Below are 15,286 nucleotides of genomic sequence, written 5' to 3'. Positions count from 1 at the left end.
CTAGGACGTCTCTCTAGACCTGCCGTGTGTCGGCGCTCGGTCTGCAATCACTGACAGTGGCGACACGCGGGTCCGACGTATACTAACGGATCGCGGCCGATTTAAAGGCTACCACCTAGCAAGTGTGGTGTCTGGCGGTGACACCACAAAAACTGTGTGCCCGACCGAGACTCGAACTCGGGACCTTTGCCTTTCACGGGCAAGTGCTCTACCATCTGAGCTACCGAAGCACGACTCATGCCCGGTACTCACAGCTTTACTTCTGCCAGTTTCTCGTCTCCTACCTTCCAAACTTTACAGAAGCTCTTGCTTGACTGCCCATCTTACAGGTGCGCTGCGCTACGTAGCAGTTCATTCTATACGCTCTCATTTAAGCGCTATGATAAAATACGTGAATAAGAAATCATATGTCAAGATCGTTAAAATTCCTTTACTGATTACTAGCTTCATCTCATTGACGAACCATCTTCAGATCAATAAAAATTATTACTTAATTCAGTGTGTTTCAGCCACCAGGCATTACACATCGTCATAATCTGTTTACCTGAATCGCTGTTGACGTCATGTATAGCTAAAGCAGGTCGTCATGTTTACATAATTTAGACCATTAGTCATGTATGCCTCCAGTGCTCATATTGCCACATTTGTGTTTAAATACAAGGACATTGAAAGTGGTAACTATCATAAAGTCCAAGTGTGGATGTAAACATGATTTATCACTCAGAATGGAACAGGAACAAGGAAGTAGCTGCGTTCTTCTTTACAACCATACAAGAAGTGTATGACAGTTAACACTATCAGTCTTCTTGCAATTAAGCACAAGTGTGGCAATATGAGCACTGGAGACATGTGTAGTTGACGTTGTAAATTATTTAAATATGACGACCTATTTTAGTGTGTAAATGACAAAAAGATCTATTTAGCTGAACAAATTATGACAACGTGTAATGCCTGGTGGCTGATACACAGTTAATTAAGAATAATTTTTATTTATCTGAAGACGACTCGTCAATGAGCTGAAACTAGTAAGCAATAAAGGAGTTTTAGCGCTCTTGAAATAGGATTTATCCACACTTTTAAACATAACAGATCGCCTGTCTTCCGATTTAACAAAGTCAAATACCAACGTAATGTTATGAGTAGGATTCGGAACGTTATGGAAAGCTATCATTTACCCGAGCGTCACACAACGAGGCACAATGGAATATACATTCATTTTGGGTCGTTGTAGACCAGAAAATTGCAGATTTTGTCTTTTTCTTCCTTTTCGACCTATTTCGAGCTTATTTATTTATTTCTATACGAACTGTTTTCTCTGCCACTTGTATTGGAACTTATGCCGGTTTACCTATATGGGTATGTATTTTATTTTTTATGTCTATTCTTATCCATTAACTCACCGAAGTGGTTTACCATAAAGATTAAAACGTGGTATGCTCGCAGCAATCAAGCGTGTGAAGCTAGCGAGAAAAGTTGAAGAACACTAATCTTCTTAAATTTGTAAAAACTCCTATTGGACATTCCATCGATCTTGTAATGTCTGTCTTTTCCAGTCCATGATAGAGGGTGTGTATAGTTCACTAATAATGTGAAATACATTAAGTCTTATAATAAGAAGTCAACTTCATTTACTAATTCCTTATTCCACCCGACCTATCTATCTGCGTTACCGGTATTTGTAACACGTTTGGGTAGCAAAAAATTTAAGCAGGGCAAGCTGGAAACTTTTGAAGAAGAAGAGGAGGAGGGAAGTAATTTGCAGGCTCGAAGAACTGTCATCTAATAATACAGTATCGTTACAGATTTTTCGTGTATGCGAATAGTCATAAGCCTGACTGGAGTGTACGTCGATGTGCGTACGTTAGCTGAGGCACACGCTCCTGAGCGAACTCACTATTGTTGCGCCTCTTGCGCGGTGCTAGCGTATTTCCATTAACCACTGTACTTCGGTACACATGTGCTCTTGAGCCTCCATTCCGGCAAGTTGAGCTGCTTTAATGGTTGCGCTAGAGATAGGAGGAAGCAGGCTGGAAGGAGAAATTGTACTCCTCTGTATTCCATGGTGTGCAAGGTTCTGCATCTTCGAATAACTACTACAACCTACGTACTTCTGGATCTTCTTACCGTATTCATCTCTTGGTCTTCCTTTGCGATTCTTATCTCCCCCCCCCCCCCTCCCCCGCTTCCCACCAGTACTAAATTGGTGATCCCTTGATGCCTCAGAATGTGTCCTACCAACCGATTCCTTCTTTTAGTCAGGTTGCACCACAAATTGCAGTTCTTCCCAATTGTACTCAGTACCTACTAATTAGTTATGTGATCTACCCATCTGATATTCAGCATCCTTCTGTAGCACCACATTTCAAAAGTTCCTATTCTCTTCTTGTCTAAACTGTTTATCGTCCATGTTTCACTTCCGTACATGGCTACACTCCATACAAATACTTACAGGAAGGACTTTCTGACACTTTAATCCATACTCGAAGTTAACAAATTTCTCTTCTTCAGAAAATCTTTTCTTGCTATGCAGACTTATACGTGACTATTCTATAGTCACGTTGGATTGATACCACAGCCTGTTGTCAGGTGCAGCAGGCTGAACGAGTCCCGTAAAACTTGCTGGGTTTGCAGGTTTGCCCCAAACTGGCCTGCTTTAACCGCTGCTCTTCAAAACACATGTGCTCTTGATTCTCCGTTCCGGCAGGTTGAGCTGCTTTAATGGCTGCGACAGAGATAGGAGGAGGCAGGCTGGAAGGAGAATTTGTGCTCCTCTGTACTCTATGCTGTGCAAGGCTCTTCATCTTCGAATAACTACTGCAGCCTACGTCCTTCTGGATCTACTTACTGCATTCGTCTCTTGATCACCCTCTACGATTCTTGCCCAACACACTTCCCTCCAATACTAAACGGTGATCCCTTGATGTCTCAGAATACGTCTTGTCAACCGATCCCTTCGTTTCGTCACGTTGTACCACGAATTTCTTTTCTCCTCAATTCTAGTCGGTACCTCTTCATTAGTTAAGATATCAATCCATCTAATCTTCAGCATTCTTCCGTGGCACCACCCATCAAAAGCTTCTATTCTCTTCTTGTCTACATCGTTTATTCCTATGGTCATCTCCATCCATGGTTACACAGCATACAAATGCCTGCAGAAAAGACCTCCTAACACTTAAATCTGTTATCGATGTTAACACATTTCTCTTCTTCAGAATCGCTTTCCTTGCCATTGCCAGTCTACATTTTATGTCCCATCTACTTCACCTATCAACACTTATTTTGTTCCCCAAATAGCAAAACTCATTTACTATTTTTAGTGTCTCGTTTCCTAATCTAATTCCCTCTGCATTTGACAGTATTCTATTATCCTCGTTCTGCTTTCGTTGAAATTATCTTATATCCTCCTTTCAAGACATTGTCGATTCCGTTCAACTGCTCTTAAAAGTCATTTGCTGTCTCTGATAGAATTAAAATGTCATCGGCAAACCTCAAAGTTTTTATTTGTTCTTCCTCGACTTTAATTTCAGTTCCAAATTTTTCTTTGGTTTCCTTTACTGCTTGTTCGATGTGCGGATTTAATATATACAGATTGAATAACATCGTGGATACATACAAACCTGTCTCACTCCATTTTCAGTCACTGCTTTCCCTTCATGCTCCTCGACTCTTACAACTGCAGTCTGATTTCTGCACAAGCTGTAAATAGCCTTTCGGTCACCGTATTTTACCCCTGCTACTTTCAGAATTTCAAACAGAGTATTCCAGTCAACATGTCAAAAGTTTGCTCTAAGCCTACAAATCCTCTAAACGTCGGTCTAACTTCCTTTGACCAATCTTATAAGGGAATGCGAAGGGTCAGTATTGCTTCGCGAGTTTACACCTTTCAGCACATGCTTTGTTTGCAATTGGAATTATGACATTCTTCCAGTTCCAAAGAAAGCAGGTACTGACAGCTGCGAATGTTACCGAACTATCAGTTTCGTAAGTTGTGGTTGCAAATGCTAACACGAATTCTTTACACTGCCGAAATACGCAGTGTAAGTGGCCTGGTTGTTAAATTCTGAGTACATGCAACAATTACTACAGAAAACAGTGGTGATTACAAAATGCTGTGAATAATGTCCCAAGATCGTTTTGTTTTAACGCAGTCTGACATCATTTAAGAACAAATTAACATCGATTAGAAGCACTTTTGTGGGCCATAATTTCATGAATTGCTGCCATTTGCTTCTGACATTGCTCCACACACATGAAACATTCCACTCCTTCAAAAGTCATTACATCAAGGATTATTTGGACTGTAAGGGTTGATTTGTGCCATTATCGTTTATTTGGTCTTTCCTTCATTCATTTTCAAGCCCATCTTCTCTGCACTCAGTTTTGAAACTGAGAATGCACTTCTAGATATCCATATGTTCTACTCCTAAGGTACAAATCATCTGCATATCCCAACAGTTGCATGGACTTATAGTACATAGTACCTCTTGTCTGGATACCGGGTTCACGTACAAATTTTTCGAGTGCCACATTGAAGAGTTGAAGAGTGGGAACGCAACCCTCGTTTTAGCCCAGTTCGTTTGGGTAACTAGGGTTAGTGCCTAGATTGCTCCCTTACAGTACCTTAGGGGTGCCTTGGCGTGACCTCTATCAAACGCACCAACTTCCGAAGCACCCGAAATTGCCGCACTGCCTCATAAAGTTAGCTCGGTTTAATGTGTCATATGCAGACTTGAAATCAATGAAACGAGATTGCACACCAACATTAAATTGGTTGGTCTCTTCTAGTATTTTCCGGAGAATAAATATCTGGTTCACAGTTGACTTTCCTGGTCTTAATCCACATTGATAACTTCCAATAGTGTTTAGTGCTTTCTGCAATGGATGAGAGTCTACTAAACAAGATATTTGACAATAATTTGAAGGCAACATTTTTTATTGTTATGTCTCTGTAGTTGGCGCATTAAAATATATGTCCTTTCTTGTGTATCAAACGTACTATTCCTACATTCCATTTTTCTGGCAACTCATCCTATTCTCAGATGTGGCACAAAATCTTGTATACGCTGCGATTTAACTCAGTTGCTCAGGTTTTCAATAGTTCTGATGTTATATTATCGTTCCCTGGTATTTTATTGTTCTTCAGTGAAGCAATTGCTTTGTCTAGTTTTCCATGAGAGAGGGGAGGGACTATGGCCTCATTATCTTCTTCTGGGTCGATTAGAATCTCTCCAATACGATACTTTGTAACATCTACCAGTTCACTAAAATACTCTACCCAACGTTTCAATATCTATTGGTCGCCAGTTAGTAATTCCCCATTTTTACTTTCCCATATATTAATACGCGGCTTAAAAGTTCTTCTTTCACTATTAATTTTCAGATAGAATTTTCTGACATCATTTGTTCTCCAACTGCCTCCAATTCTTCAATCTGCTTTCTTTCCCATTCCGTTTTCTTCTTCCGATGCAGTTTCTTCTCTTCTTATCTTTTATCTTGACAATTTATTACCTCTAAACATGTATATGATTTCTCAAGCATTTTCCTATAAGCCAGGTTTTTCTCATAACTTATACTCCTACGATCTTCATCAGACCGGGAATTCCTTGGTTTTTTTCCTTCTTTCCCTAGCACATCTTCTGCTGCCTTAATGATAGCGTCCCTGCAGGCACTCCATTCCTGATCCAGAGTACCATTTACGCTATGAAGGTATAGTGCAAGCTTAGTAACCTTCTCAGAGTACTTTTTAGCAAACTCTTCATTTTTTAGCTTTGATACCGAATACTTTCCTTGAGACGTTCCTCTCACTTTTCTCGCGTTAGGTATTCGAGCTCTTAGTTTCGCAGTTACAAGATGATGATCTGAATTCACGTTAACTTCTCTGTAGGTACGTACATCTCGTAAGCTTGAGAAATCCCTGTCGTCAATAATCACACGATCGTTTTGGTTGAAGGTATTGCATACTAATCAGGGAACGCCATGTTGCTTTATGGATCCTTTTGTGTGGGAACATAGTGTTAGTGCAAACTGAACAACTCTGTGCCCATTACCATTTGTGTATTCACGGAAGCCAAGCTTTGCTATTGCTGGACGGTGATGATCTTTTCCAGTCTGTACACTGAGGTCTCCAACAATTGTTTGAACATTATGCACCGGGCATCCGTCAAAGGCTCCCTTGAGATTATTGTAGAAGGCGTATTTATCCTGGTCATCTGCTACTTCTGTGAGTGCATGTACATTGATCAATGGACAGTTTGCCAATCGGGCCATCAATCTCATTTGCGAGATTCCAGATGTCGCACCTATAAAAGGCTACACTCCAGACAACTAACATCGGGAAATCTCCCTAACTCGTCTGTCTCATATACCTTGCGCACGATGTGGAACAGTTTCGTTCTGATATGTTTCCTCAAATATCTTAATAATCCATAGGGATTGCCGTAGTCTTTTAGTTCCTTGCCAGATTCTTCTCGCAGTATCATATCTCTCGCCCGTCTCCATCTGCTCCCTCTTCTCTTGCACAATATATTATCACATACACGACCAACACTTATAGTGGCAGACATGAACATACACAATATACATAATTTTAATTTTTCTCTGGCACCAAGGAGAACATTGTTCTGAATAAATAGTTCAAATCTCCCTGTTTAGAGCAAGACTATTGAGAGGTTTTCCTCGATTTTCAGGCAAATACCGGAACTGGTAAGCTAATTCCATTTATTCCCAATGTAAGGTCTCCTGGCAATAGACAGAAAAAATCGGGAATCTGTAAAGGGCCAGATGTAAAACAGCCCGCACTACTCCTTGGAATGGAGAATGTGCAAAAACTAAAAATGCCACAATGTTGTCTTCAAGTTCGCTTCCCTTGTGTAGTTATTCTTTATAATCCTCCCACGTTTTAGCCTTCACTTTTTGTTTAGTCCTAACTTGTCATCTGAACTATTCATGTTCCTACACCTCTTTGGTTCTTGTTGCAACTGATCATTAATTCGAGGGTTTTCCCTTTCCAATACTGAGAGGGATCCCTCGATGAAACTGACCCATTGTACAATTTCAAACTCACCAGGCACTCTCTTATGGGTTCCTCTAATCCAAACTTGTCCCCGACTTGTTCTTTTTTGCAGGAAGAAATATATGAGTATATTGAACCAGTCGAGGTCCGACATGGCTGTGATTGCTCGCCTTCGTCGGGGACATTTCTTAATTCTGGTGGCAATAAATGGGTCAACCCTAAATCGGCATCTGCATCGTCTAGAGGAATACGTGCAATCGTGGACGAGGTGGATGTGGTCGTCATAATGTTTCCATAGGATAATTTCTCCAGGGTAGACTGATGCGATAGAAGCAATTCGTCTACTAAATTCATCAACCTCGTCCGGTCCTCTGATGACAATGACATCAGTGTAATACCATCTTTCTGAGATTTCAGATATTCGCAAAAGTTCTGGCAACCAAACGTAATTGTGAACAGGAATCTTCGAAGTTCGTCAAACAATTCAAAATGGTGAATATGTATGTCCCTAAGGGTCCATCGGTTGCTCCCAACTGGCAGTGTAATCTCGTAGCTATCCAAATGAAGATTTTCAGCGTTGGATTCGTCACGTGTGCTTGAACTAGCTTGAAGATGGATTGGAAGATATCGGCCAGGGTCTCCATTACAGCTCTGCAAGTAACATATCAGCCAAATCAGCATCGTCTTCTTCTGAATCAGATACTTGGCTTAACGAGCCACCACAACGTACACTTCTGAATAATGGACTATTTGCACAGAACATGCACCAATGGCTATATTGTTTAATATGTGGCGGACATGTTACACCATATGAAAAATATGGTGCCTTGGTTACCATATTAATTTTCATACCAATTAGAAGTGGTTGTAGTTGCTGGTTTTGCCATGAATCTGATAATTTGTATAAGCAATTCTCACAAATAGTATATACGAATTGTTTGTAACTAGCTTCACAAAAAAAAAACATTTCAATTTTAAATCTACTTTGCCAGAATGCAGTAATATCAACAGTTAATGCTGTAGTAAATATACACACATCAAAAACAGTTTTGCATCACCTCGGTTCCGAGAGTCCTGGAACCTGTACAGAAAATTGGAATAGAGATCAACATAAACATCATTTCCGCCCTTTTTATTGCTCATGAAAACCGCACATTGCATGTTGAACCACCATACGGCGAGACCTTCAGAGGTGGTAGACCAGATTGCTGTGCATACCGGTACCCCTAATACCGAGTAGCTCGTTCTCTTGCATTGATGCATGCCTGTGTTTGCAGAGGCGTACTATCCACAAGTTCATCGGGGCACTGTTGGATCAGATTGTCCCACTCCTCAACGGCGATTCGGCGTGGATCCCTCAAAGCAATTGGTGGGTAACGTCGCCCATAAACAGCCCCTTTCAATCTATCCCACGCATGTTCGACAGGGTTCATGTCTGGAGAACATGCTGGCTACTCTGGTCGAGAGATTGCATTACCCTGAAGAAAGTCATTCAAATGATGTGCATGATGGGGCACGAATTGTCATCCATTAAGATGAATGCCTCGCCATATGCTGCCGATATGGTTGTACTATCGATCGGAGGATGGTACTCAAGTATCGTACAGCCGTTACGGCGCCTTCCATGACCACCAGCGGCCTGTGTCGGCCCCACATAAATGTCACCCCAAAACAGCAGGGTACCTCCACCTTGCTGCACTCGCTGGACAGTGTGTCTAAGGCGTTCAGCTTGACCGGGATGCCTCCAAACAGGTCTACGACGAGTGTCTGGTTGAAGGTATATGCGACGCTCATCGGTGAAGAGAACGCGATGCCAATCCTGAGCGGTCCATTCGGCATGTAGTTGGGCCCATCTGTACCACACTGCGTGGTGTCGTGGTTCCAAAGATGGACCTCACCGTGGACCTCGGGAGTGAAGTTGCCCACCATGCAGCCTATTGCGCACAGTTTGATTCGTAACACGACGTCCTGTGGCTGCACGAAAAGCATTATTCAACATGGTGGCGTTGCTGTCAGGGTTCCTTAGAGCCATAATCCGTAGGTAGTAGCCCTTGCGTGTCCTGACCAGACATTTCATCGATAGTTCCTATCTCTCTGTATCTCCTCCATGTCTGAACAACATCGCATCGGTTCACTCCGAGACGCCTAGGCACTTCTCTTGTTGAGAGCCCTTCCTGGCACAAAGTAATAATGCGGACGCGATCGAACCGCGGTATTGACCGTCTAGGCAAGGTTGAACTACAGTCGACACGAGCCGTGTACCTCCTTCCTGGTGGAATGACTGGAACTGATCGGCTGTCGGACCCCCTCCGTCTAATAGACGCTGCTCATGCATGGTTGTTTACATCTTTGGGCGGGTTTAGTGACATCTCTGAACAGTCAAAGGGACTATGTCTGTGATACAATATTCACAGTCACCGTCTATCTTCAGGAATTCTCGGAACCGAGGAGATGCAAAACTTTTTTTGTATGTGTATGAAAATACAGGGAGCGAAAGGCTATTTACGATTTGTACAGAAAGCAGATGGCAGTTATAAGAGTCGAGGGGCATGAAAGGGAAGCAGTGGTTGGAAAGGCAGTGAGACAGGGTTGTATCCTCTCCCCGATGTTATTCAATCTGTATATTGAGCAAGCAGTAAAGGAAACAAAAGAAAAATTCGGAGTAGGTATTAAAATCCATGGTGAAGAAGTAAAAACTTTGAGGTTCGCCGATGACATTGAAATTCTGTCAGAGACAGCAAAAGACTTGGAAAAGCAGTTGAACGAAATGGATAGTGTCTTGAAAGGAGAATATAAGATGAACATCAACAAAAGCAAAACGAGGATAATGGAATGTAGTCGAATTAATTCGGGTGATGCTGAGGGAATTAGATTAGGAAATGAGACACTTAAAGTAGTAAAGGAGTTTGGTATTTGGGGAGCAAAATAACTGATGATGGTCGAAGTAGAGAGGATATAAAATGTAGAGTGGCTATGGCAAGTAAAGGGTTTCTGAAGAAGAGAAATTTGTTAACATCGAATATAGATGTAAGTGTCAGGAAGTCGTTTCTGAAAGTATTTGTATGGAGCGTAGCCATGTATGGAAGTGAAACATGGACGATAACTAGTTTGGACAAGAAGAGAATAGAAGCTTTCGAAATGTGGTGCTACAGAAGAATACTGAAGATTAGATGGGTAGATCATATAACTAATGAGGAGGTATTGAATAGGATTGGGGAGAAGAGAAGTTTGTGGCACAACTTGACTAGAAGAAGGGATCGGTTGGTAGGACATTATCTGAGGCATCAAAGGATCACCAATTTAGTGTTGGAGGGCAGCGTGGAGGCTAGAAATCGTAGAGGGAGACCAACAGGTGAATACACTAAACAGATTGCAGTAGGCACTGGGAGATGAAGAAGCTTGCACAGGATAGAGCAGCATGGAGAGCTGCATCAAACCAGTCTCAGGACTGAATACCACAACAACAACAACAACATGTAGTAAGAGTAAGTGTAATAGCAGACTATTACGTCGATTCTTACTAGAACAACATTATAATAAATGAAAAGCACTATTTTGCTTTTGTTCTACAGTATAGAGTAATGCACAGCATACAGTATTGTTCTACAGTATTACTGTACACTGTAGAACAAAAGCAAAAGTAAGTGTCATGTGTCTGTCCGCGCCATAAAGACTTTGTAAGCGAATTATGCAGACCCGTGGAGTTATATGGTGTGGTAACCCTGCTCTCGCCATCCATGAAGAATGACTTTTTTTTAAAATGTAGGGGTTAGTAATGAAGTTGTGGGTGTCTAAAGAAGGAACTTTTTCACGATGGCATAATAAATGAAGCGAGGTTTGTCCGTGCGTGCCACTACAACCCCGCCACACACACCCGCAGCTCATGGAGGTTATATGGTACGATGGCTATCCGCCATACATGAAGAAGGTTTGGTTTGGAATTGTATGGGCTGGGTTAGGAGATATGGGTATCGAAAGAGGGCATCGCACCAATAGACTTCTTATCCAAACACCGTGAAGGAGCTCGGAATCGGAGGCCAAAGTGGCCGAGACTAGAATGTTCAAGAATGTTGGAAATCGTTGTAAAATACTGCAAAATAGTTTTCCAGAACATTTAACAGTGTCACAGATCTCCGAAGTAATCCAGAATGAAGGTGCATTACTTATAAATTCTGGACACTTTCGGCAAACGCTTCCTGCTATTAAAAAGAAAAAAAATCTGAAGACTTCATTTTCTCGATCTCGAGTGAGGAAAGTACAATTAAGAACATATATGAGAGATCAATTTTCCAGTGATGAAGGATCGAAATATTTTGTTGAAAAACTCTTACAAATTAGTGAAGGCAGTCCCTAGTTGATTGTGAAGCTGGCCAAATTGAACTTAGACATGATTTATGTAACAAGTGTCAACAGCCCAAAATTTCCGAACATGGTTCAAAAATACTCAATATGGTTATTTCAACGAGCCATTTTAGCAGTAATAAATGACGTAGCTGACGATGCTAATTTGAAAATTCAAAACAAGGAATGGTTGTGAACACTAATCGAATAATGTAAATGAAGCAAAAATAACATCAGGAAAAGGTAAAGGGAGAAAAAGCATTTATTTCGAGGACTCCGCTTATATTTACCGTACCGCCGTTTAAATTCAAAATGCAACAAGTAGTATTGGCATTTAGTTTCGCCACAAATACGGCACAAAGACAAACGTTAACATCTTGAAGTTCTAATATGAAAGAATCATGCTTTTCTCTCGGTACTCTATGTAGCTTGCTCTGAGGATGGGAAACCGAAAGAATTATATATGACAAATTGAGTTCATAAACAAGTACTGTAATAGAATCAGTTAGCTGATTGTGAAATATACTGCCGGCCGTAGTGGCCATGCGGTTCTAGGCGCTTCAGTCTAGAACCGCGCGACCGCTACGGTCGCAGGTTCGAATCCTGCCTGGATGTGTGTGATGTCCTTAGGTTAGTTAGGTTTAATTAGTTCTAAGTTCTAGAGGACTGATGACCACAGATGGTACGTCCCATAGTGCTCAGAGCCATTTGAACCATCTGAAATATACTGAACACAAAACAAAGATATCAGTGGTTGTGTCGTTATAGCCGTTGTCTTTTTGGACATGTAAATGTTTGAAATGGTTGGTATCACACTGTGGCGGCCACCAGGACATCTTCCGCCTCTTCCACGTTAGTGTATATGTTAAGCGAAAGGTTCAAGATTTATCTAGCTTTTCGAATGTTTAATGTTAACAAATATCTTGAATTTTCTAAAATATTCTCGAGTGTTATAGATTTTAAAATGTTCTAAAAAGTTCCTGAATATTTTTAAGATTATCGAACGTTTTGGAATGTTCCCGATGTTCTATAAAGAAGTGATTGGCAGAGTACTTTAAATTTTGTTAAATCCTTCAGTGGGTTTTAGAGTGCTAGAGAATATTTTTTAGTATTCGAGAGTACTTTCTAGCGCGACATACTGACATTTTTAGATTTTTTGAATATTCGTTTTTACTTTGTTCTCGAATGGTCTCGGGTGATCTGGAATGTCCACAGAAAACAAATGAAAATAAGAACCATGTGAAGCGGGTCTTTTTGAGCTAGTACCTAATATTAAAATAATCTTTTTATAGTTTATAATTGATTGTGGCACCATACACAATCATTAACCAGGCTCCATGGAGGTAGGGTGCCCTTCCCTATTCCTCCACTGGGGTAATTCCTGTCTGGCGCGTCCACGTCGCGGGGGTGGGCATCCTACACTTCAGTAGGCCGGAGTGCTAGGATGGCTGAGTTCAGGCAGGGAGCCAAATCCCGTGGGGTATAACACGGAACCAATGCCCAGGGTTACGGGTGAAGACCTTAATGGCAGCGTCGGCGGAGAAGGAAGATTTCGGAACGGCGTAGCTGGCAGATGAGACAACCCTCCTTTCTGGGGATTAAATGAGAAGGGAACCACTGCCTTGTGGTGGAGGAGAAACTCCAAAGGCTAAGGGAGACAACCCCAACAGAAAATCCTTCCTTGCGTTAGGCCTAGCAAGCCAGTAGGAAAGTCTTCATATATTGCTTTCAAAACACAGACGAGCCTCGGAACGAACCACTCAGGATTTGACCCCACTGCTTCTTCAAGTACGGGTGCAAATGATGGGAGACCTGATGATATTCATCAGTACAAAAAGATGAAACCAACTGGACTAAAAAACAACCTAAATATTGGCACCCTTAATATATTAACCCTCGATGGAAAAATGGAAGAAATGACAGATGTACTAACAGAGAGGAAGTTAGATATATTGGGATTAAGCGAAACAAAGTGGAAGGGAAAAGGTGAGAAGAATTTAAGAGGAGGAGGAAAACTGTACTGGAGTGGGAATAACAGGTCTGGAAGAAATGGTGTGGCAGTGATGGTGAACAAGAATGTAGAAAGCTGTATTGAAAATGTGAGATATATATCAGACAGGATCATAATCTTAAACCTGAGATTCCAAAAAGAAACACTAAAAGTAATCCAGATTTATGCACATCAAGTGGGATGTAGAGAAGAAGAGAAGATGGACTTTGAAAATGTGTTAGAAAACCATATAGAGAGTGCTAATATAGTGATGGGAGATTTTAATGCACAGGTAGGCAAAGACAGAAAGGGATTTGAGCAAGTATTGGGATGTTTTGGATATGGAGGCAGAAATGAAGAAGGGGAAAGACTCCTGGATTTGTGCCAGAGGAATGGAATGAAAATAGCAAACAGCTGGTTTATGAAGAGAGAAAGTCATGTTATCACCAGATACAGTTGGGATGGAAGAATGAAGAATGTAATTGATTATATTCTAGTAGATAGGGAATGGGGAGAGAAAGTAACAAATGTGAAGGTAATTCCAAGTGTGAGTGCAGATGGAGACCATAGATTATTGGTGGGAAAATGGAAAATGAATCAGTGTGTGAAAAATAGAAAACAGAAGAAAGTGATGAGGATACGGGATTGGAAACTGAAGGAGAGTGAATGTGCTGAGAAGTACAGAGAATTAATAACACAAAAATTTCCAAAAGAAGTTTTCTGCGATGTAGAAAACGAATGGAGTTTATTCAAAGACACTTTAGTCGAAGCAGCACAAAAAGTATGTGGCAGAACATCTGGAAAGGAAAAAATAAGACAGACAAGTTGGTGGGATGATACCATAATCCAAGCAGTTAGAAGAAAAAATGGAGCATGGAGAAAATGGTGGAAAACTAAAAATGACGAAGACCATAAAAGATATATACAAGAAAAGAAGAAGTGCAAAGAAATAGTGGAAACAGCAAAGAAAAAGGCATGGGAAGAGTTTACAAAAAAACTTGAAGAAGATGTGAAGAGCAATAAGAAAATGTTCTATAAAATGATGAAAAATAAAAGGATGGCTTCTGAAGTACCAGTAAAGATGGAAACAGAGGACGGTACCATTATTGAAGATCGAGGGAATATAAAAGATCTCTGGAAAGAACATTTTAAGATGCTGTTAAACGCTGAAGAGCAGGTACATGAGGAAACAACAAATAATGGAGAAATCGAGAGAAGTTGGGAAGGAGAATTAGGACAAATTACACGGGAAGAAATGGAGAAAGCTGTGAAGAAGATGAATGGGGGGAAAGCCCCAGGACCTGATGAAGCATCAGTGGACATGATAAGAGCAGCAGGTCCAGTGGGGATGCAGTGGCTGTATAGAGTACTATCAAGTGTGTGGAGAAATAGTAAAATACCTGACGACTGGAGAACAGGAGACATTGTTCCCATCTTCAAGAAAGGCAATAAAAGACTATGTAAAAACTACAGAGGAATAACCCTCATGAGTCATACAGCCAAGATTTTTGAAAGAATTTTACTAAATCGAATAAGTGAAAAGATAGAAAAGGTGCTGAGTGAAGAACAGCATGGGTTTAGGAAAGGAAGGAACACAATCGACCTGATATTTTCTATCTGTCAACTGATGGAAAAAAGTTGGGAGTATAACAAAAGGGTGATAATGGTTTTTATAGACATAGAAAAGGCATATGACTCAGTTAACAGTGAAAGACTCTGGGAAGAACTGAAGAAGATAGATATAGAAGATGGATACATTAATGATATAAAGACAATGTACAGAGGCCACAATTGTAGAATTACAACACCATTGGGGAACTTTGAATACTTCGAAATAAGACAAGGACTTAAGCAAGGAAGTATTCTATCTCCTGCGCTTTTTAATGTTGTGATGGAGGGAATTAATAGGGCAGTTAAAGATATAGTAAAAGAAAAAGACAAAA

Source organism: Schistocerca piceifrons, chromosome 3 (assembly GCF_021461385.2).
Source record: "Schistocerca piceifrons isolate TAMUIC-IGC-003096 chromosome 3, iqSchPice1.1, whole genome shotgun sequence".
NCBI classification, from domain to species: Eukaryota; Metazoa; Arthropoda; class Insecta; order Orthoptera; family Acrididae; genus Schistocerca; species Schistocerca piceifrons.
This window is presented reverse-complemented; position numbering follows the sequence as displayed.